The sequence below is a fragment of the Cupressus sempervirens genome, chromosome 3 (assembly GCF_028749045.1).
Source record: "Cupressus sempervirens isolate cs-2001-9-10 chromosome 3, ASM2874904v1, whole genome shotgun sequence".
NCBI classification, from domain to species: Eukaryota; Viridiplantae; Streptophyta; class Pinopsida; order Cupressales; family Cupressaceae; genus Cupressus; species Cupressus sempervirens.
Window position 1 is genome coordinate 341,498,308 of NC_143120.1, and position 26,061 is coordinate 341,524,368.

A 26,061-nucleotide genomic window follows, 5' to 3' on the forward strand; every position below is an offset into this window, starting at 1 on the left:
TGATAAACACTACATCAGGGCTCTGATGATGTCTAACAACATCCATCACTGAATGAACTAGAATCCCCTATGTATCAAAAATATAACTAATAATGTGCAACATATCCTCCAAAAAATACAGTGCCAAATTATGTGACTGATGTCCTGAAAGACCATGAACATCAACTGGTAGTGGTAGCCCAGTAGCTCTATATGCATCATTAGAGATGCCTGAAGTGCTACTAGATGCCTCTGAAGATGGTTGACCAGGTTGACAAGGATGTCGACTATGAATATAATGACCAATAGAATTAGATGTGATACATGTGTGAGCAACCTTTGATGTGACATGTCTATGACAGGTGTAAGAGGTGTGTAAGATCATGTTTCCTCACACATGTGTGAGACACCTTTGAAAGTGATGGGTCAATGACATGTGTAAGAGGGTTGGAGGCTCAAGGTTTCTCACACATGTGTGAGACACCTTGGTTCACATGTGAAGGGGGACAAGGTTGTAAGAGATGTAAGAGTCACATGTCACATGTGACTAGGGTTTGCTAATCCTTTGATTAGGATTGTGCAAATGATTAGAGATGTGATTAGAAGGGAAACTCGGATTAATTAATGGGAAAGTGGGTTGACCTAGGTTAGAAGGATGGATTAGGCTACGGAAGTGAGGTTAGGTGAGGCTTAAAGTTAGGAGCCATGTGCTCAAATAGGATTAAATTTAATATTTAATTCCAAGTGGGATTGGGAAAGGATTAATTAAGTAAACAAAATACTTAATTAAAGTGAATGGATTAGCATGCAAGGGGAATAGGTTAGGATTTAAATAAACCTTAGTTTATTTAAATCAAGGTAAGGCAAACATAATTAAATAAATCTAAAAATTATTTAATTAAGGTAGGGTAATTAAATAAATAATAAATATTTATTTAATTGGTCACGAAATGGGTTTTGGAAAAATTTAGGTGTCTACATTTTGCCCCTCTTTGATATAGCATTAGTAATGTTATATCAAAGAAGAATAAATAATAGTGGCTAAAAGGATAAGACTAGTAGCGTGATGCCCCAATCATGAAAGGATGAGGAAGGATGATGAGGATGGAAGGGCATGCCCCCTCGAGAGGACATGCGGGTTAGAAGAACATAGATGTTCTCTCGAAATGGATAGGAAGATGGAAGTGAGTTATGCTGCAATGGTGTGAACAACCGAAGTTTGATATTGTACTCAACACTATGCACCAAGGTATGAGGAACCAAGATGACAATGTGTCAAGTACGTGATAAAAAATGGGTCTAAGACAACCATATGTCTTATGAAACCATGATATGGAAGATCATGATTTCGGGACAATACGATGCAAAGACCATGATACATGCAAAAAATGCTAGTGCATAAAAGTAATCAAGCAACCATGCAGAAAAGACCAAAAGCAAACCACCATTTTGCCCCAAGTCAAGCTGAAAACCCATTAATGGATCGATTGATGATGATTGATTAAGGATGGAAAACCTAATGCTAAGTGTAATGCAAATCCAAGGATTGGGAAGGATTCATCCCATGATAATGATTTTTGAATATGGTTAATGGATGATCAGCTGATTGGGTCAAATTGATGAACTGATTAAGGATGGATGAACAAGATTGCAAGATTAGATTGATTGAATTAGTATTGATTGCATGGTTGATATGTTTTTTGATTTTTTGATTTTATGGCGGATAGAAGAATGAACATGGATGACATTGGAAGAATAGATATTGATAGGATGAAAAATGATGAGAGTAGAATTGATTTGATGTGAAAGGATTAGAAGAATTGAAAATGGATTGAAGAATGAATTTGATTGAAGTGAGTTGGAAGAAGTAGAACTGAATGTGAGTTGAATAGAATGGATAGAAATGAATTGATTAGAAAAATGTGTGAGAGAATGGATAAAATGAATGGATTGAATGAATGTGAGATAGAATGAATAGAATGGAACCAATGACAAGAGAGGGTCAAGGTATGGTACATGGAGGAAAAGCAACATGATTTGGTGGATGAAAGGACTAGTGAAAGGATATGAGGAGCCAAATGATATGGTGTTGGAAAAATGCAGAGCCAAGGACCATGTTTCGAAGGAGTCCAAATGACCCATACTAAGGATGAGAAAATGGAAGGAAATATGGTGGGAAAGGATGCATGAAAATGGAAGGATAGTGTGAAGGCTAGCATGTGGAGGAAGAGAAGGCATGTGCTCTTCCAAATCATGTATAGACCTTTTGTTATTGTGCCTCTAGTAGTGATCACAAGCATGGAATGAAAGTGGAATGAATATGGGAAATGTGAGGGAGGGTATGAAATAGGAATAATGATATGACAGGTATGGATGAAATGTGCGATATGAAGTGGATGAAATGAAGGGGATAACCAAGATCAAGAATAAATGAAAGGGGGATGGAAGTATATAGGAGTATGGATGGAAAATGGATGAACATGAGAAGAACTATGGAATGAAAGATATGGATAGCATGTCAAGATCAAATGCATGAAAGGATGATGGAAGCATGTAGGAAAATGTGTGGATAATGCACAAGGGTTATGGAAAGTGCATAGATGGGTGGAAGGAAAGTGAAAGTCAAGATCAAAGATAGAAAAGGATAATGAATAGTGGATGGAAGCATGGAAGGTATGTATGTAAGAGTGGTATGGCTAGAGCTTACCCCCAGTGTAGAGTGCAAGCGGAAGAGGAAACGTGAATGGATGGATAAGTAGAAGTGGAAGGCTAATAAGAAAATGAAGGGAGGACTCAAGCATCTAGTTATATGGATACTATCCCTTGATTTTTTATCTTTATTTTTATTTTTCTTTGTTATTTTCAAGGACTTTTTACTATTTTCTCATAGATGTTGATAGGATAGGGAAAAGAAGGATGAGATGGATTGGGGAATGGAGGACAATGACTTATGAATGGGTGGGAGGAAGATATGGTTGATGGATGCTAGGTTGGAAGGCTTGTGAGTGAGTGGATGAAGGAGGCGGAAAGATTGTCACTGGCACACACCTTGAAGGGTGGTGGAAAGGAGGAAATTTTGGAGGATAGGGAGGAGAAAGTTTGGATTTTGGGATATAGGGACCCAAAATGGAGGAAGGAGACAATGGATTTGGGATGGTGGATTTGGGTATATAAGGACCCAAAATGGATTTGGAAAGTGGAAGCGTGGATGGATTATGCATGAGGGGAGCCTTTGGATTTGCAAAATTGGATGTGATTTGGAATCTTTCTTTGAGATTAATTGCTACATTAAGTAGCTTTGGTATCCACAAAATTTTTGCATTTTTTATTTTCAGCTGTTATGGCCGTTTGATTGTGCTTTGGATCAAATTTTTCTTGTCTTGAACATGTCTTTTGGAGGGGACATGTTGATCCTTGGGCTTTTGTGGATTTTTAGCTTTATTTTCTTTTTCTTTAGCATCCAATGTGCTTCCATTGGCTATGGTAGGGGTGCATGAAGGTAAGTGGGATGGAGAGTGTATGGATGGTGAACATTGGAAGGAAGTCAAGGATGTGTGCCTTTGTTGATCTTTAGTATGAGCATGAGAGGATGAAGGGGAAAACATGGATATGGTGGATGGATGTATATAGGGACCCAAAATGGATGGAAGGGTTGAAGGGTTTAGCGGTGGAATATAGGGACCTAGAATGGATGGAAGTGAGGAAGGAAGGGGAATATGGATATAAGGTCCCAAAATGGACTTGGAAGATGAATGATGGAAAGCTGTAGGTTTGGATGTAGGAATTGTGGGGTTGGAAGAAGTGGAAGATGTACCAACATCTTGAGCCATTATTTCTGTAATGGGATACTTATCATTTTCAAGACAAGATGTGAGTCCAGGTGTATGGGGTTCATGACTAGATTGGATAGGTATGATAGGATCATGTGGAGGATTATCAGGGATAATAGGATCGTGAGATGGAGTGGGATCATGAAAAGAAAGTGAAGGGGTGCTTTGATCTTGACTTGAAATAGGATCATGTGGAAGAATGCATGGATCATGAGATGGAATAGGATTATGAGATGGAGTAATTTGATCTTGACATGGAGGAATATCAGTGGATGGAGTGGAAGGAATATCTTCATGAAGTGGAGGAGCTATGGAGGCTAACTCTTGAGATGGAATGGAATTGGTAAGGTGTGTGGTACATGGAATGTCTTGATCTTGGTTAGGAAGGGAATCATGAGATGGACTAGGGGGGATAAATGGACCTTGAGGGATAGGGGAAGGATGGGATGGAGACATGCTCAAATCTAGAGAAGAGGAATCTATAGTGACATGCTTTGGAGGAAGGTCATGAGATGGAACTGGGGGTATCACTGTGGGTGATTGGCTCTCTTCATTTTGTATTTTACACTTAGCCAAGAGTGATGTGAAAAGCCCCTTACGAGGTGGGGATGAGGTTTTTGGAGGACTAGAATTGTGTGAAGGTGTAACTATGGGTAGTTGATTTCATGGAGGATTGGGGTTGGATGGGACATGAGGACTATGATCTTCAAAACATGGGGGAAGAGGACACATGGCATGGAAGGCGGCCTCTTGCTGTTGACTTGCTAAAAGATAATTCTTCAATTGTTCCATTTCCATGGCAAGGTCATTTGTGTTTGAGGAAGTGTGTGGGCTAGGAATGGAATTGTATGGAGTTGAAGGATAATGAGGTGGATTTCTCTTGTCAAAGCAAGAATAATGAATATGAGATGGATGAGAGTTGGATATGAAGTAGTGAGGATGGATTTGATATGCTGGTTCAACAGGAGGTATAACTCCATATTGTCTTTGAAGATTGTCAACCATTTGATTAAGCCAACTCGGATCCATAGATCTTAGAAGAAGAGTGATGAAAGATTTGATGAAGGAGGAAATATGAACTTAGGACTAGGAGCTTTGGACTTTGTGTTGATTTGATTTGAATTTGATATTGATTTGATTGAATTTGATTTTGATTGGATGAGGGTTTGATTTGATTTGATAAAAACCCTATGATATTGCAAATAAGTGAATGTGAAATTTGAATGAAAGTCCAATGTTGATGACAATGCTCCTATGACCAAAGTAGAAGATGTAATGCAAAGTTGAATTAGAAGAAGATGAATGAAATTAGGAAGATGGATTATGGAGGAATATGTAAATGGATTAAATTAGAAATTGATTAGAAATGACTGAATTTGACAAGGGATTGGATTAGAATGATGATGACGTGAAGGATTGAATTATGAATGCATTATGAGATTGGCGAAGGAAATTGGATCTAGATGATGATGAAGCATGACTAGGATGAAGATTATGGAATTAGATTGAATGATGAGGAAATGATTTGGACAAATGGAGATGATTAAGACGTGGAGGAATGGTTTGAATGATGAAAACAAGAGATGTATGAGGGTGATGACTGTGATAGAAAGAGGAAGTGACATGGAATGATGTGGACAACTTGACTAAGAGGACTTAAACCAAGACTTGTTTTCATTTTTTTTGAAATTTTTTTTATTTTTTTTGGATTTTTGAAGTTTTATGATTTTTATGGGTTTTTATGTTTTATGATGTTTTTGGATTTTTGTGTTTTATGGTGTTTTTGGGTTTTTAGGTTTAAGATGCAAAATATATACAATGAAATATGTACAAGGCCAGTGTGTTTCAAACACTCAAGAATGTTAAACACACCAAAAAACCTATAAAGTTGCAACTAGGATGTACAAGGATCAACTAGAGGGTGTCCTCGATATACGCAAGGTACGTGAGGCCCAAATCTGTAGATGAAAGAAAATACTGCCACACAACCGGGGGGAGACGGTAACCCAAATCTCCTCCTTCACTTCCCAAAGGTATAAAGTTCTTTGGGGCTTAGCCAAGACTGACAATATTATGCTTCCAAGAGAGGTGTCTTTCGATTCACCTCTCAATTTTTATGCTCCACCAGAACATTAGAGTTGAGGTCGTCCCTGTAGACACCTAAAAACCTTTAGAAAATAAAGTATTTTTATTTTTTGAAAAAGTCCTGATGACATCATCATTTATTAATTAATTAATTAATTAATTAATTTTTATGCCATTAAATTCCTTTATCTTAATTAAAAATATTTAATTAAGGAATCCCTCCCAAAAATGTTTAAATCTTATTTAAACATTATTTCCTTATTTATTAATTATTTAATTAATAAATTGACCAAAAATCCTAAAATAAATAAAAAATTTATTTTTTGCCCAAAAATTGGCCAATTTCCTTATGACCAATAACCTCTTCCAAAATCTTCTAATCCTTCTTTAATTTCGATTAAAGGCTAATCTCATCATTTCCTACCCCTAACCCCAACTCAAAATATTTAATTAAAATTAAATATTAATCCTCATGTTTATTAAAAAAGTTTTAATAAATATCTCCTCAACCCAAACCCTTGAAATAAATAAAACTTTATTTATTTCCTAAAAATCTAATTTATCCTCACCTTAAGAAGTTCTAGACTCTTCTAGAAAGTCTTCATCCTCATCCTAGGAAATTCTAGACTATTCTAGAAAGTCTTTATCCTCATCCAAAATCTAGAATCTTCTAGAAGATGTCTTTAAACCTAATCCTAATCCCCTCCTAACCTTGTCACATTCCCTAAACATGGGTTAAAAATTACTAACCCAAGCCAAAGTTAACAAATATCTCTTCTTTCACCCACCCTCATTAAATGCCATCCACTTGCCTATCCTTAAGCTAATCCTAAACCATCCTAATCCATCCTCTAATCATTTGCACAAGCCTAAACAAGCTTAAAAAATTTCTAATCAAGTCCAAGTCGAATTTGCTCTCATCACCCTCAAAATATCTCAACCATAAAACTTTATGAAGTCCACTAGGTCATAAATGACTCTTACAAGCCCTTTTATTGCTCTTACAAGTCATTATGAGGGTCTTTATGAAGATTTTATCTCTTGAGCCTCCTTTGTTGACTCATTCTTGCCCTTTCCTCCATCCTCTCACCATGTGACATGTGTCACTCCTTGATTGGCTATAAGGAAGCACAATCCATGTGCTCTCCTCTCATGCAATCTGAGCCCTCCATAAGCTTTTTCCCATCCTTGCATCTTAGCCCTCAATCCCTCAAGCCTCTTGCCTATAAATTGGATCCTTCCTCTTTGCAAAATAACACAATCCATGAAGTAAAGTTATAATGCTACTTTGAGAGCCAAATCCATACTAAAGCCATCTATCCACACCAAAAATCCACAATCATCCATTGAAGCCTTTGGAAGCATATTGAGCATACATCCTATCCATTTAGATAAAGCCACTCAACAAGAGAGCTTCTCATTGAGAGAGCCCATTAATGGCTCATATTTTCAATTGAGAGCTCATCTTAGTCTATCTTGAAGTTTATGAACTTTGTTTAGTTTGTAGAAGCTTTATTTAAATTTGGTTTCTATTAGCATACTAACATTGCTCATATACATTTTGGCACGCCCGGTGGGACCCCGCACGGGTCATCTTCATTAGCTTTTTTAGTCAAGTTTTGTATGTCATTTGCTGATTTTGGCTAATTTTGCTTATTTTTGTGATTTTAGGATTGTATAAATTGGTTTTGTAGGTCCACATGAGCATGAAGAAGACAAAGGAACTCATAGTCTATCTCATAGTATTTGCAGATTTTTCAAGCTTATAGGTGGACAAAGAACTTGGAATTCTTCTTCCTCTTCTTGTCTATATTCTTCTTATTCCATCTACTTCTTCTTCTTCTTCTTGTGGGAGATCTTGGCCTTTTTTTTTTTTTAAGGAAGCAAAATCATACACACTTCTTTTTAGTGCTTAAAATGAACCCCCAAATCATACTTAAATCCATTAAAAAATTAAAAATTTGCAAAAAAGAAAAAATCTTTTAACAAGTGAAACTAAACCAATCTAATCATTTTCATCCTTGCAACATCAAGGTTTTAGATGCATTCATGCAAAGTTAGGAACACTTCATTTGTGGGAATTTAAAAAGAACTTCAAGTTTCCATTTCAAAAGGTTCAAAATCAACACTAAGTGCACACTAAAGTTCTTTTAAAAAATCTCATTAAAACTAAGAGTCCTAAATGGTTGCCAAAATTGTCCTAAAAAGCTTTGTTATTTGTTCCAAACAAATGTCTTGTTGCAAAATCTTGAATGTTTCTTAGGTTTTTCATGCATCAAAACAATCTAGGAATATCATTTTTGGGCTTAAAATATCCAAACTAGAACACAAAATTTTGAATGAAAACCAAAGTCCAAAGAGTCATTTTCACTTTTGAGTCCAAAACAATCTTGAATGATCTAAGGTTAAAACAAAGCACTTCAAAGTTCTTAAAACAACACACAAAATCTCAATCTTGAATGCTCAAAAGAAAACACTTGAATGTTTAACCACTTTTCTTTGAATGCATGTTGCTAAAATCACTCTTGAATGCCATGGATTAAAATCAAATTTTCCTTGAATGCATGGTTAAAACAACAAATTCAATCTTGAATTCTAAGGATCAATTAACTATTGCAATATCAAACACTTCATTTGGAGCTTCTAAAAATTGAACAAAACAAATCTCTTTTCCACATGCAATCTAGGTAAAGTTTGATTTTTGGACATTTAAGAAACCTTGTTAAGTTAAAATACAAATTTGCAAAAATCAATTTGAGTAGTTCCTTGGACTCACCTCTTTTCTAATCACCCATCAAATATTAACCATTGGTTGCAATCTCAGCGCCATTTATGGGGATGGGTCTACTTGAAAAAGGTGTTAAATGTTCCACAATCTAACTCACTCACTTGGTCTTTGAATTTTTGCTTTAACTTTATCAAAATTCTTAAATGATCAAAACTCTAGATTAAATCGATCACACTTCAAGTTTGGGCACTAAAATTGAACAACAACTGACGTGGAGAGCCTCCGGGCGCGCGCTTGAAATCGAATCTCACACACTTTTGTTTTGGGCTTAAAACAAACTCACACTCAATCTTGAATGCCTTAAAGAAAATTAATCGATACTTGACGTGGAGGGCCTCTGGGCGCGCGAGTTTGCTTTTGTTGACCCTAACTCTTCTTATTGTTTTCATTCTTCGATCAATTTACTTTTGTTGGTGCTTCAAGTTGGAATAAACATTGTATCTTAAACATGAGTGCTTGCAAAGTCTAGATCAGAAAACTTAAGCGTCAGTTGGTAAAAGAACAAATGTGTTTTTTAGCCCAAGGTCATCCAAGTCTTCTCTCCCCTTGTCGTCTTTCGAGGCCATCTTGGGTGCATAAGATTAGGATCCAAAACCTTGTTTCTTTTTAGGAGGCCTGCTTGGGGATTTCATCACCCCTTGGACGACCTCAACTCCAGCATTCTGGCGGAGTATAAGAATCGGAAGGTGAATCGAAAGACACCTCTCTTGGGATCAAGATTTTGTCACTCGGGCTAAGCCTCAAGGAACTTTATACCCTTGAGAAGTGAAAGAGGAGAAGTGGGTTACCGCTCCTCTCGGCTGTGTGACATCTTTTTGGTCTCATCTACGGATTTAGGCCTCACGTACCTTGGGTATATCGAGGACTCCTTAGCTAAACCAACTTTCAGCCTTGTAGACAACCATCTAGGATGTTAATGTGTTTGAAGTGACTGATCGAAACATTTGTAGAACATACACACTCCTTGGCGCAAGTATCACTTTCTGAGAATCAAAAACTTCTATCTGGTTGTTTCTATCTATTGCTTGATCTTTTATTTGTTGAATGAATGTTTGCCAAACTTGGTCAATCCTAGCTTAGGGCATACTTAGCGTAGTCACTGCCTATTCCAGAAGTTGAATGAGTTGAAGCAAAACAACCAAGATCTCTCAAAGCCAAGAAGATTTAGAAATTGATGTCAGAGCAACCCAAACCCAAACAGAAGTTCCACAAAGTTAAACTCAAACCATCTCTAGCATACCAAGAACTTTCAGCCAAGAGAAAAGAAATAACACCAAGCCCACGAATTGCCAAATTCCACAAAGCAGAGGACAAAGCTACCGACGAAGCACTTCAAGAGGCCTGGTTAGAGCGCACCATCAAATTTAGCCAACATCCAGGAGTTAATCCTGCTTATGCCTTACCAACTAGGCATGATTTCTATGATTAGACACCCTTGTTTCTCCCCATCTTCTTGGATTAGCTTCACTTTAGAGTCATCTTTATAGAAAAGCCAGCCATCTTAGGTTATCCCCTTAAGCATTATTAGCTCATCCATCTCATTTAGAATCAAACCATCTAGCCAGCAATCAACACCACACATCCAAGCCTTCAAAATTGTTGTCACTTTTGCCAAAAGTTTGCCACTCCTAAAATCTTCCAAATCCATCAATCTCACCAAGGTTATCCCTTTGACAGAGCTTTGTCTAGGGTAATCCAGCTTTGTCACTTGTTATCCCTCATCACCTTGAGCTAAAGGTTGGGATCCACAAGTGGTCAATCTCGTGTTCTTCCTAAAGGATCATCAGTCTATCCTTAAGTTGACACAATCACCACCAAGCTTGCACATAGGAAAGCAGACCTTTCGTGCTTTGGCAACATATCTTTGAAGTTAGAATCTCCAACCCAATCCTCCTTAGGTTTTTTCATATAGCTTTGCCTTAACCTAGGAAATCATTTGCATAGAGAAGCCTTCCCCCTTTTGCATCCATCAGCATTATTGCATCTCATCCCTAGGAGCATTTTTCATGCCACCCATCACTCGCTTAGCCAAGAAGAAAGAAACAATGGAGCCCTATCATTTGGATCGAACAGCCTCACCCCCCTTGAGCACTCAGCCATCCTTCAGCCCAGAGAAAGCTATGCCATCACGTACTGACATTGAAGCTTTCATGAACCAACCAGGAAATGCAGTATTGGTAAATGCCATTATAGACAAGAACAAAGAGACAATCATGGCTAATTTTCGAAGGGAAAATGTAGGAACCTTTGACTTTGGAAGACCCCCTCCATTATCAGATCCATCTCACCCATTGTTTGGGCAGCTACCACCACCCATAGGCTCTTATGATCCAAATTATCCTCAATATATGCCAAAAGAAGAGCCTCCAGCCAATCCATATGATCCAACAGACCCAAACATACCATCATCCACCCAAGTTGAAATCTCCATGCCGCAAGCCAACCCAGCCACCACCACTCCATCCTTGGTTCATACCTCTCCGCTCCAAACCCCCTTCACCCAAAATAGCTCACCGTTCACCCCCTTCACTATTGCTGCTGCTGCTCCCCAAACTAGCCTTCCAAATCCACCCAACTCCCAAATCAGTGCTAGCATCTTTGGCCAACCTCAGCAATATACAATAGGGATGCCACCCATGGGGCCAAGTAATCAACCTTTCATCACCCCCAGCTTGTTCACTGCAGCCCAACACACAATCCCATCATTTCCATTAGGTCTTGGGAGCTCAATACCATTAGCCACAAATCTACAAGCTACTACCCTCACTCCACAAAGCTATCAAATCCCACAAGCTACTACCAATTTTCTACCAAGCTCCCAAGTGACCCCAGCCCCTGCCACCACTCTACCAAGCTTCCAAATCCAACCACAAAGCTATCAAACCCCATCAGTTCCATTCCCAAGCTTTCAATTCCCACCACCTCCACCACCAACTAATCCATTACCTCCAATTACCAACTACTTTTCAATGCCACTTCTAGGAGGTAATCCACCACCCCAGCCAACCACCAATTATTTGCAGATACCATCCCAAATGGGGGCACAACCCACATATATTGGTCAAACCCCACAAGCCCCCCGATCCTTTCCCCAAGCCTCTCAACCATCTTATACCTTACCTCCACAAAGCAATCCATTTATCCCACAGCCAGCTTCTGTTCCTCAATCCCAACCTCAAATCCCATATCAACAGCAACCCTCGCAGCACATGCAGCAATATGCGCCACCTCCCCCTCAGCAACCTGTCATCCATCATGCAACTGCCCAAACAATATACAATCCCTATCAGCAAATCCCTCATAGCCATCCATATTCAGCGACCCCATCCAGCACATACCTACCTCAAGGCACTCCTACATTGGGGGCACCCCAGCCATCACCTATCAATTCAGAATGGGAGCAAATGAAGATAGCTCTGAAAGCCATCCAAGAAGGGAATGATCCGAAGACATTCAAGTTTGAGAATGTGTGTCCTTACCCATTTGACAGAGCCATTACCATGACACCATTTCCCAAACACTTTGAGGTACCCAAATTTGACAAATTTAGAGGAAAAGGAGACCCTGTCACACATATCAAAGAATTTTACATGCACTGCCAAGACGTAGCATACAATGATGTCTTCCTCTTGCGCCTTTTTCCCAAAAGCTTAGCTGGACCAGCTCTTGAATGGTTTTATAGAATCCCCTATGGCACAATTAAAAACTTTGCTGAATTATCTGAGGCATTTGTAGCCCAATATGCCCATCTTGTTGAAATAGAGCTATCAATAGTTGATCTTGTCCACACCAAGCAAAAAGGTGGAGAAAGCCTTGCCGAATACCTGCAAAGATGGCAAACCCTTACCACCCGCATATCCTGCACCTTGCCAGAACGCCATGTTGTGAAAATGTTTATTGATAATGCCCATCCTAGCTTGGCTCACCACATGACCATGAACTGTTTGCAAACCTACAAAGATATCAAAGAGAAAGGAATGATCCTTGAGCAAGGACTCATTAAAGATGGTGTGGTCAAGCTTTACAAGGAAGCCAACCAAAATCAATCACATTCCAATGACAAGTCTAGGTATTGGAACAAAAACAAGCACGTTGCAACAGATGGCGTCACTGACACCAGACATGTGAATATTGTTGGTCCTTCTCAAAACTAGTCCAACCCACCATATCAACCAAAAAATCAACAAGCTATCAACTACCAACAACAGAATAACCAAAGCTATCAAAACCACAATCCAAGACCCAACTTCCAAGGGTCTAGCAATCAAGCTAATGCCATCAATGTAGCTGCAGGACAAAAGCCTAGATTCCAACCTACACCTAGAAACTATACACCCCTTGGTGAACCATTGGATGTCATTTTTGAGAAATTAGTCAAAGAAAACCTCATCAAATTTCCTCCTACCCAGCAAATTGACCCAAGCCAATCCAAAGCTGCATGGTACAAAGATAATGAGTACTGCAAATTTCATAGGGTAAAAGGTCACACTACCCTCAGATGCATGAAACTAAAAGACTATGTGCAGGACCTCATTGATCGGAAGGAAATCACTGTTGGTGCCCAAACCTCTCCCAATGCAAGATTACAGATCTATCAAAATGCTTTTCCTCCACACCACAACCAAAATCCTGGAAAAGCACCTATCCAAACCAACAACAACAACACCAACAACCGTCAGCCAAACCAACAGCATGGGAAGAACAATGACCACACTTCATCCTATATAGACTATGGTAGCCTTATAGGTTGTATATCCAAGAAAGAGCCTTCCGTCAATGTTATCAATATCCAAGGACCAAACAATGAGTGTGCAGTCACCACTCGAAGAGCGCGATTTAACATCGCAGGCCCACCTCTTACACCAACACCATCAGCTCCATCAAAAAGCCAGTACAATATCTTGGAACACCTTGGGAACATGCCAGCCCAAATCTCCATTTTAGACCTTCTTCGCACTAGTCCTGTGTACAAGAACATCCTTGATAGTGCTCTCATAGAATCTCGTGTCCCTTTTGATATCAATGTTACTGATTTTCGTAATCTTGTTGGACACCTCTCATCCTCATGTGCCCTATCATTCAAACCCACCGACATACCCGTGGTCGAGCCAGATCACACCCTTCCGCTTCGCATAGCCATCATGGTATCCAACTTTGCTGTAAAAAGAGTAATGATAGATAATGGATCAGCCTTGAATATTTGCACCCTAAAATTCATAAAACAAGCTGGGTATACTGAGGCAGATATCATCAGTGAGGTTATCACCATCAAAGCTTATGACAACTTGGAAAGAACCACAGAAGGAACTATTTTGCTGCCAATCAAGGTTGGGCCAGTCATCCAAGAGACACTCTGCCATGTTATTGATCTAAACCTACCATTTAACATCCTCCTTGGTCGCCCATGGATTCATGCCATGAAAGCCGTTCCATCCACTTACCATCAGTGCATCAAATTTCCGCATCAAGGCACTGAGGTAACCATCCATGCCGATCCAGAACCCTTTGCTTACTGCAATGCGGTTGAAGCTTCATATACAAACCATTGCCCTGGAATTGATATTGGCACATCCATCGCCAGCTCATCCCACACTTATAATGACCCAGAAACCATCCTCGCCTCTACCCTGTCTACCGTGAAGATCAATAACAAAGGTTGTGGAGAGTATAGTCTGTCAGATGCATTTGTTGTCGGGGCACTCCCACTTGATCCACATGCCCATGGACGACCGACATATCACAAAGCTAAGGAGGTTCCACCTCCTCGATACAAACAGTTTGGCCCAACAACCTTTGTATCCTCAAAAATCCCTCTTCATGAGGAGCTCACTCCAGATATCAACAAATGGTTACATAAGGATGCACCTCAAAGAAATCAAGCACGCCTTGATCACTTCAGCCAAAAGTATCCCCAAGAATATAAGCTCATCACTGACAAATGGAACTATCAAGGTGGTGGTCTAGGACCAGAAGAAAGAGGCATGCAGTGCCCCATCGATGCACATAAGTGGGAATCGAAGTCAGGTCTTGGCTTTGGCATATCCACAACTGGGGGCACCAATGAGAACGGTCACGCTTTTTCGAACATTCACCGCAACCTTGTCGAAATCGAAGACATTCCTGAGGAAGTTGAAAAGAGAGCCTACGACGATATCCTAGACCAAATCTCCCTCGGAGACTCTGTTCTCCAAGAACTATCCATCCACCTCATTGACCTACCACTCGCCCATCCACAACTCATAGATTGGGACCAACCAAGTGTCATACACATCGATGAGTTCACATCAGAGGAGGCACTTCTAAGATTCATGGGAGCTGAAACTCCTCACAAGAAAACAAAGCCAGATTCTACCTATATCTACAAGCTAGATCCCAAGGGGTATTTTGGAGAAAATCCCCAACCTAGTTCCGATACACCCAAAATTGGAACTAAGGTGAATCTGAGACTAGCTAAGGCAACGAAGAGAACCCCTCAGCAAGAAAATCCAGAGCCACAAGAAGAACATGAGGATTTAGCATTGCCTCCTCAAGATAATCGACCAGAGGTGTCTTCTATTCTAATTGAGGATACTCGAGAAGTCAGCATTGGTTCTTCAGAGATCCCCAGACTTGTTCACATTGCTGCATCCCTATCACAAGACCAAGTTGACCTCCTCTTTGAGGTCTTAAGAGAGAATATTGGCCGATTTGCATGGTCATATCAGGACATGCCAGGACTTGATCCAAAGCTTGTAGTTCATCATCTTGCAGTTGATCCAAAGATCAAGCCCGTCAGACAAAAGCTTAGAAAAATGCACCCCAAGGTGGCATTATTGGTCAAAGCTGAATTAGAAAGAATGCTAGCTGCTAAGGTTATCCGAACTATCGACTACTCAGAGTGGATCTCCAACATGGTCCCTGTCACTAAACCTTCTGGTGACATCAGAATCTGCACTGATTTTAGAGATCTTAACAAAGCTTGTCCAAAAGATGATTTTCCCTTGCCCAACATAGATATGATTGTAGATCTTACAGCTGGACATGAAATTTTGTCCCTCATGGATGGATTTTCTGGGTATAATCAAATCAAGATTGCAGAAGAGGATCAGCATAAGACAGCATTCACTACCCCTTGGGGAACCTTTTGCTACAACATGATGCCTTTTGGCCTAAAGAATGCTGGGGCTACCTATCAAAGAGCTATGACAGCCATTTTTCATGATCTCATCCATAGCATTTTGGAGGATTATGTGGATGATATCTTGGTCAAGTCTCATACCTTCATGGATCATCTTGCTGACCTGGAGAAAGTCTTTGATAGGTTAGCCAAATATCATCTCATGCTGAATCCCAAGAAATGTGTCTTTGGGGTCACATCTGGCAAGCTTCTAGGTTTCATAGTTTCTAAACGAGGTATAGAGATTGACCCCAAGAAGGTCAAGGCTATCTTAGACATGCCTCCTCCCCAGACACTGTGACAGCTTCGCTCTCTTCAAGGAAAGCTCCAATCTGTTCGGCGCTTCATCTCCCAGCTTGCAGATAAGTGTACACCATTTTCACATTTACTGAAGAAGGATGAGAACTTCAAGTGGGATCCTTTATGTCAACGCAGCTTCGACCATCTCAAGCAATATCTCATCAATCCCCCTATCTTGGTTCCACCAGTTCCTGGTCGTCCCCTGATTTTGTACATATCAGCAACACCTACTGCTCTAGGGGCACTTCTAGCACAGCTTGATGACTACAACAGAGAAAGAGTCATCTACTACATCAGTAGAACCCTAGTTGGTTATGAACTCAATTACACTCCTATGGAAAAAGCTTGTTTGGCAGTTGTTTTCTCAACTCAAAAACTTCGCTATTACATGCTAAGTCATACCATCCAACTAGTCTCCAAGATTGACCCTCTCAAGTATATGCTCTCTAGAACAGCACTTACAGGCCGATTGGCCAAATGGGTTATGCTCCTTAGTGAATTTGACATCCAGTATGTGGATAGAAAGGCAATCAAAGGGCAAGCTATAGCAGATCACCTAGCTGATGCACCTCTAATAGATGTTTATCCGTTGATCACAGAATTTCCAGATGAGCATATCTGTCTAATTGAAGAACAACCCCCATGGAAACTTTATTTTGATGGCTCATACACATCTCATGGATCAGGGGCAGGAATATTGTTGGTCACACCTCAAGGAGATTACATTCCAAAAGCCTTCAAGCTACAATTCCCTAGCACCAACAATATAGCTGAATATGAGGCCCTCATAGCAGGATTAAAGATAGCTGTAGAATGGAACATTGTTGAGCTACAAATCTTTGGCGATTCTCAGCTCATCATCAAGCAAGCCCTAAATGAATATCAAACCAAAGATGAAAAGCTATTACCCTACAAAGAGCTAGTTGATCAGCTAACCCAACATTTTACAAAGCTTCAGTTTACACAAGTGCCTCGAATACAGAACAAAGCAGCAGATGCTATGGCTACTATAGGCTCGCTCTTGGAAATTCCCCAAGCAGCTACACAATATGATTTTTTAGTGGAGCAGCTCCTCACACCCGCTTATGCGAATGAGGATTCAAACCGTGTTTGTATCTTGGTTGGTCCCCAATCCCCTTGGTACCATGAGATTCATGCTTACCTTAACGATGGTATCATATCCCCTCACCTCACACGTACCCAACGCCAGAACCTCATCCGAAAATCATCCCGCTATGTTATCATAGCCAATACCCTATATCGTCGGGGTTATCACGATACTCTCTCTCGATGTTTAGACCAAAATGAGGCCGCGATGGTGTTAAAGGAAGTACACTCTGGACTTTGCGGTGCCCACACGAGTGGTATTGTCCTAGCGCGACAAATCCTTAGAGCAGGCTACTATTGGCCTACCATTGAAGAAGACTCTTGTGACTTTGTCAGAAAGTGTCTCCCATGTCAGCAGCATGCAAATCTTGTGCACGCTCCGGCACAGGATCTACAGCCTATTGCACCACCTTGGCCTTTCGCTTGTTGGGGCCTTGACCTAGTTGGAACTATCACACCCCTCTCATCTGATGGACATAAATGGATAATAACAGCTACAGACTATTTCACTAAATGGGTGGAAGCAGTCCCCCTAGTCTCAGCTATAGGAGTTCAGGTCTCCAAGTTCATCTTGTACCACATTGTTTGCCGCTTCGGCATCCCATCCACCATCTTCACCGACCACGGAGGTAACTTTGAAAATCTCAACATGGAAGAATTATGCACTTCCCTCCGCATCCATCACCGCTTTTCTAGCCCATATTTCCCACAAGGTAACGGCCAGGCAGAGGCAACTAACAAAACCCTCCTCAAAATTCTAAAGAAAGTTGTCAATGATTCCGGCCGTGATTGGCACCTACAAATAAATCCAGCCTTATGGGCCTATCGAACTTCCTTCCGTACATCCACAGGCACAACTCCATACTCCCTAGTCTATGGTGCCGAAGCGGTACTACCTATAGAGGTTGAACTTCCCTCCTTGCGCATATCTTTGCAAGGGCAAATATCAGATGAAGAATATAGAGTAGCTCGACTCACCCAGCTAGATCTCTTAGACGAGAGGCGGCAACAAGCCTATGATCATCTCACAGTCTATCAAACTCGTCTCAAAAGAAATTTCAACAAGAAGGTGCTTCCACGACACTTTCAGCCAGGTGACATGGTCCTCAAAGAAAACATGAAAGTCCAAGTAGATCGAGAAAAGAAAGGCAAGTTTGAACCTACATGGCTTGGTCCTTATGTTGTCACTGCTTCCTTTGGCTCTGGAGCTTATCAGCTATCTACACCAGAAGGAGAACTCTTGAATGATCCTACTAACATCATTCATCTCAAGAAGTTCTATGCTTGAAGATCCTTGGTATACCTAGCTTTTGAAAAACACAAAAGAAAAAAATAGTAAAGAGAAATAAGCGTCCAATGGTGAAAACTTGGCAATTCAAGCACCTTGGATAGGTACCTTGGTGAAAACCTGGTAATTCAGGCACCTTGTGTACTAAAGACTAATCCATTATCTATCACTATCCTATCCCTCATCCATTTACCCACCATCCCATAAGACACACTTGCTTGTTCCCTTGGTGTTCCAACCAAATATCCAAAATCTGATGAAGCTTGTAAATACCTCCTGTACAGCTTGTAAATCTTGTACCAAAGCTTGTATTATACCTTGTAAATCTTGTACCATACCTTGTCTATCCAAATCTTGTCCAACGTTTGTACCATATTCCAGCCTATAAATAATCCTGTATCCTAGCTTGTATACTATCACGTGCACACACAAAATTCCATTTTCCTTAAGCTTTTCGCAAACCATCTACCTATCCACCTATCACCTATTATAGACATCCCATCCTTCACAAACATTTTCATCTCACAAAAACCAAAACATGAACAAACTTGTACATTTGTAACATATCTTGGTCCATCAGCTTGTACATCCTCTTTAACTTAGTACCATTGTATCTATCCAGCGTTCATGTCAGTTTGTCCTTGATCAGCATCTTGCACCCATCACACATCTTGGTTAGCTATTCCAATGCATCCTTTAGCTAGATTTCCTGTCACCAAAGTGTTATCTTTCTTAGTTCAGCTTGCCAGACGCACCACTCATCCCGATCCACCAACTTAGGTGCTCTCCGATAGGTCCTTGCAGGATATAGCTTTCCTCAAGTCTAATCTTGGTCCGTTAGTACCTCGTCCTACCCATCTCGTTGGCAAACAACTCTCTTTTGGATTTTCACTTTCTTTTGATTTGGAATCTCCCCTTTTGGGTCTTGAAGTATCTTTTCCAAGCAATCTCCTTGTTCCCTCCTCAAGGTTGCCACGATCTTCCATATCATGGTATGCTGCGAATGGGGCAATTAGAGTGTAAGGTCTTGATCAGGTCTTTCGTTTGTTTTTCTTTTCTGCTTGTGGGTTCTCCAGTGTCGTTTCCACGCTGCTTCCTCTAGGATTCATGTGTGATGCTGGGGCAATCCTTGTGTGTTTGTTTTGAGTTAGTTTGTTAGTCCTTTGGACGGTTGGTGAAAAGGCCTTGATGTTCTTGGTAACCTTGGCAATTAACCAATAGTCCTATAGCAAATCTAGTGCTCAACTACATGGTGGTACTTCTTTTTGAAGTATCCCCCCGCTCAAAAAGCTTCAATGGTTTTCCTTCATCTCCATTATCCCCCACCCATATCCAGCATCTGTCTCTCCTACCCTAGCTGATGCATCAGTATCTCTTTGAATCACTCATCACTCATAGCTTTAGGGATCCACAATCCTAGTCTTAGGGATCCACCAATCCAAATCAACCCACCAAGCCTCATCTTTCGAGATCCACAATCCTAGTCCTAGGGATCTCCGAAACCCATCTTCCACCAATCTAACTCTTTGAAATCCTGTTCCATCAGCTTTATAATCCCCTCATCCATCTCCCTATCCTGGATTCCTTTTTATAGCGCTCTGCTCCTTCATCCTCCACCTTCCCTAAGGTCTTAAGCTTGCTTCCTCTTGTGCATCTGATTCTCCTTTATCATTCTCCCATAGTGAGAGTTTGAGCTAATTCAGCCCCTTCTCTTTGCCAATCTAAGTCTCCTTGCTCATCCCATATTCTTGTACTTTTCAAGAAGCCATCGAGCCTCACTTTCTCTCCCCGCTGCCTTCTTGAGGGGGCATCTCACAGTCCATTCTCTCCTCTTCTGCTCTAGCCTTGGGCATCTTATTTTCTTATCTTTGATGTCATGCCACTTGCGGCATCACATCAAAGAGGGGCAAAATGTAGACACCTAAAAACCTTTAGAAAATAAAGTATTTTTATTTTCTGAAAAAGTCCCGATGACATCATCATTTATTAATTAATTAATTAATTAATTAATTAATTAATTTTTATGCCATTAAATTCCTTTATCTTAATTAAAAATATTTAATTAAGGAATCCCTCCCAAAAATGTTTAAATCTTATTTAAACATTATTTCCTTATTTATTAATTATTTAATTAATAAATTGACCAAAAATCCTAAAATAAATAAAAAATTTATTTTTTGCCCAAAAATTGGCCAATTTCCTTATAACCAATAACCTCTTCCAAAATCTTCTAATCCTTCTTTAATTTCGATTAAAGGCTAATCTCATCATTTCCTACCCCTAACCCCAACTCAAAATATTTAATTAAAATTAAATATTAATCCTCATGTTTATTAAAAAAGTTTTAATAAATATCTCCTCAACCCAAACCCTTGAAATAAATAAAACTTTATTTATTTCCTAAAAATCTAATTTATCCTCACCTTAAGAAGTTCTAGACTCTTCTAGAAAGTCTTCATCCTCATCCTAGGAAATTCTAGACTATTCTAGAAAGTCTTTATCCTCATCCAAAATCTAGAATCTTCTAGAAGATGTCTTTAAACCTAATCCTAATCCCCTCCTAACCTTGTCACATTCCCTAAACATGGGTTAAAAATTACTAACCCAAGCCAAAGTTAACAAATATCTCTTCTTTCACCCACCCTCATTAAATGCCATCCACTTGCCTATCCTTAAGCTAATCCTAAACCATCCTAATCCATCCTCTAATCATTTGCACAAGCCTAAACAAGCTTAAAACATTTCTAATCAAGTCCAAGTCGAATTTGCTCTCATCACCCTCAAAATATCTCAACCATAAAACTTTATGAAGTCCACTAGGTCATAAATGACTCTTACAAGCCCTTTTATTGCTCTTACAAGTCATTATGAGGGTCTTTATGAAGATTTTATCTCTTGAGCCTCCTTTGTTGACTCATCCTTGCCCTTTCCTCCATCCTCTCACCATGTGACATGTGTCACTCCTTGATTGGCTATAAGGAAGCACAATCCATGTGCTCTCCTCTCATGCAATCTGAGCCCTCCATAAGCTTTTTCCCATCCTTGCATCTTAGCCCTCAATCCCTCAAGCCTCTTGCCTATAAATTGGATCCTTCCTCTTTGCAAAATAACACAATCCATGAAGTAAAGTTATAATGCTACTTTGAGAGCCAAATCCATACTAAAGCCATCTATCCACACCAAAAATCCACAATCATCCATTGAAGCCTTTGGAAGCATATTGAGCATACATCCTATCCATTTAGATAAAGCCACTCAACAAGAGAGCTTCTCATTGAGAGAGCCCATTAATGGCTCATATTTTCAATTGAGAGCTCATCTTAGTCTATCTTGAAGTTTATGAACTTTGTTTAGTTTGTAGAAGCTTTATTTAAATTTGGTTTCTATTAGCATACTAACATTGCTCATATACAGTCCCAAGGGGTGATGAAATCCTCAAGCAGGCCTCCTAAAAAAGAACAACAAGACCACTTATTTCTTGTGCACCCAAGATCACCCGAAGGCGCAAGGGGAGAGAATACGTAAGTGGCCTTGGGGTTCAAAAAGACGCGTTCATTCCCAATGAAACTTTAGATTTTCTACCTATGTTGAAGACACGCGTGATTAAAACATACAATGTTCTTTCCAATTTGAAGTGTCGCCAATGTAAATGAAAATGCAAATTCGTCGACAAGAAAGTAAATCAAACGTGTGCATAAGCAAAATGTTGAAAATGAAAGATGCTAAAAATAAAATCAATTTACTTTAGGGCATTCAAGAGTGTGAGTGTTCGTTTTAAGCACCAATTCAAAATGTTTGCTAGCCTAAGCATACATGTCCATTCCCTTAATTCAAGATTGAATTTGATTATTTTAGCATTTGTCAATGCATTCAAATACAAGTGTTTAGGCATACAAGCTCATTTCCAAAATAAAATTAAGGCAAAATCTACAAGAAATACGATTAGTGATAAGATATCCCTTCAAAAACATAAGTTAGTGCATCAAAATGGAGAGCAAATGTGAAACAACCCTGCAATGAAAAGGTTAGCACAAAGTTTGGACTTTGACAGAAAAAATAGAGGTCTAAACTGCATCAAAATTTCATGAAACCAATATCATCATGACAGGCTCGGAATCAGCTTTTTGGCGATATTTTGTTTTGCAAAAACGGAGCTCATATGCTCAAGTTATGAGAAAACAACCAAAGGCTTCTCCTTATGGCTTAGAAACGCATGTGGACTGCCAATGCAGTGCTAACATCAGCAACCTACGAGCAAAAATTTGACGGCTAAGAGAACGTCAAGCAAATTTTTTTTTTTTTTTTGATGTTTTTGCTTTAAAAAAGTGTCTAGATGATTGAGAAAAAGGATAAATTTGATGTCTTCAAAAAAACTGGAAAATACAAATTGTTGCTTGTTTGTTTTTTTTTTTAATTATTTAAATTTTTTGATTTTTTTTTTATTTTTGAATTTGTAACATAAGAAAAACAAAAATAACAATATTAAAATTTGTTTTAAAGAAAGGGAAATGGGCGGAGGGTTGTGGAGGTGGCAAAGGCTACAGGCGGTAGGAAAGCGGGGCCATGGGTGGAGGAGGTACCTGCGGGCAATGCTCGCCACGGGAGGACCTGTTCGACCGAGCGGGGAGAGCGACAGGGTCTAGTGCGAGATGAGCCGCAAAGGGAAACAGTAGGGAGGTAGCGGGAGTGAGTGTTGGTTGCTACGAGCGACGAGCGGAAGGTCGACCGCGGGCGTAGCAGAGTATTGGTTGCGGAGGGGCTGGCGGAGGTGTAGCGGTTATGACTGAATAGTAGATAGTAGGGTTTATGTAGGAGGAGATTGCAATGGGTGGCAAGGGAAAAGTGGCCGTCGTGGGTGGCCACAAGTGGCGGCGCCACGGGGCGGAGAGGATGGTAGGCCGCAGGTTTGCTGTGAGCACCGGGTGAGGAACAGGCAGTGGTGGCGGGGACAGCGGAAGAGGAGAGAGCCATCAAAGGATGAGTGGTGATGCTGGAAAAATCAAAGCAGGGGAGGCAGCTCGGCCACAGGCTGCAGGAAGCCATAGGGCTTGAATGTGAATGGCGACGAAAAAGATCACGGGCAGTGATGCAGGTAGCTTGCGTGTGGGCCGAGGTAGTTGTTCATAAATCCTGCAGCATAACAATAGGCTAAATAGTGCTTCTTGGAAATGAGGAGAGGGCTCTCCTTTTATAGGAAAAGAGGTGAAACAGACGGCTAAGATTGAAGGCAAGATGAAGGGCTAGGATCTCTCAGGATCAATGAGGTGTCCATGAGGTGGAGGCCAAGTAGACTCCATGTGGATTAGGGTTTTGACCATTCAAAGGGAGAAATATGCTCACACATGTGTGAGCAACCTTTGATGTGACATGTCTATGACAGGTGTAAGAGGTGTGTGAGATCATGTTTCCTCACACATGTGTGAGACACCTTTGAAAGTGATGGGTCAATGACATGTGTAAGAGGGTTGGAGGCTCAAGGTTTCTCACACATGTGTGAGACACCTTGGTTCACATGTGAAGGGAGACAAGGTCGTAAGAGATGTAAGAGTCACATGTCACATGTGACTAGGGTTTTCTAATCCTTTGATTAGGATTGTGCAAATGATTAGGGATGTGATTAGAAGGGAAACTAGGATTAATTAATGGGAAAGTGGATTGACCTAGGTTAGAAGGATGGGTTAGGTTAGGGAAGTGAGGTTGGGTGAGGGTTAAAGTTAGGAGCCATGTGCTCAAATAGGATTAAATTTAATATTTACTTCCAAGTGGGATTAGGAAAGGATTAATTAAGTAAATGAAATACTTAATTAAAGTGAATGGATTAGCATGCAAGGGGAATAGGTTAGGATTTAAATAAACCTTAGTTTATTCAAATCAATGTAAGGCAAACATAATTAAATAAATGTAAAATTTATTTAATTAAGGTAGGGGAATTAAATAAATAATAAATATTTATTTAATTGGTCACGAAATGGGTTTTGGACAAATTTAGGTGTCTACAGGAATAGGAGTCACACCAAGAGCCAAAACATGAGCCTCACGATGAGCCCTACCTCGAGGCACACCATGAGCCCCATAATGAGCTATAGCACAAGCCCCACCATGAGTACCACAATGAACTACATGAGGAGCCAGAACAAGAACTGCATCAAGTGTTGCAATAGGAACTGCATCAACCTGTAGCGCAGCAAGTGCCGCAACAGGAGCCATAGCAGGAACTACATTAGGTGTCACACCAAGAGCCTTAGCAAGCTAATCATGTGAAGCCATATCTAGATGTAGAAATGTATCGAGAGCTAAACTATCTACTATACACACAATTTTTTATTTTTAATTAAAAATTATACACGTAATTGAACGTACATCACACGTGTCTAGATAATTAGTAACATGTACATATATGATCTGATAAAATTTAAATATATATGATTGAATGCATATACATGTACACATACATGAGAACTTTAGAGTTAGAACAAATTTTCTATATATTTCATTGAACAATAATTTATTCAAAATAAACTTTCAAACATGAAAATGTGTTAAATTAACTATATATATTTACTTATTATTAATTAAAAATTAGCTAAGTCTATTGTACACTTAAAATAAATTATTATATATTATGACATTGCACATTATTTCTATAAGGAAAATATAGTTCAAATCTGGCTAATTTAACACATTTTTAATTAATAATAAGTAAATATAATAAGTAAACAATATAAGTAAACTTAGATTTTCTATATTTCATTTAACAATAATTAAATATCCAAAATAAACTTTCAATCATACAATAAGAAAGTTCAATAATATATTTACTTATTATTAATTAAAAATGTGTTGGATTAATTAGCTAGATTTTCTATATTTTCCTTAAATAGAAATAACACAATTTCATATTATATAATAATGTATTTTAATGTGTACATTGTTTTCAAATAAGTGAAAGATTAGTATCATTTGATTAAAGATGTTGTAAATTATTATAATTTAAATTTATGAAATAAAAAATGCATGTGCACTCAATTTTTTATCATACCAATTTTTTAACCATGTATCTCCAAATTTTCATATAGATGTTCAAGTTTAGGTTATCTCGAGGTAAAAAAAAGTCAACTGTTGACACTTTTTTTAATCCCTTATTTTCAAGTTTTTATCCAAACTAGTTTTTAAATCATTTACAAGAATCTCAATTGATCTTTTATCGTGCAAGATATGTTGTCCAAGGTCTACTATGATGGCTAAATAATTTTTTATTAATGTTTCTACTAAGGTTCAAACAACCTCTGGGCTTTTATGATTTTGGTCCTTATGATTCAAATTGAGCTTTTGTTAGGATTCAAATTAGGGTATGGTTATCATGAATGTTAGGGTTGGGTTAACTTAGGTTATGGTTATAGTTTAGATTATATTATAGTTAGGGTTAAAATAGGGATATATTAGCTTAATTAATGTTATGATTTAAGGAAAATTAAGGTTAGAGTTAAGGTTAGCAAGTAGGATAAGGTGCAAATTAGAGGGAAAGTCT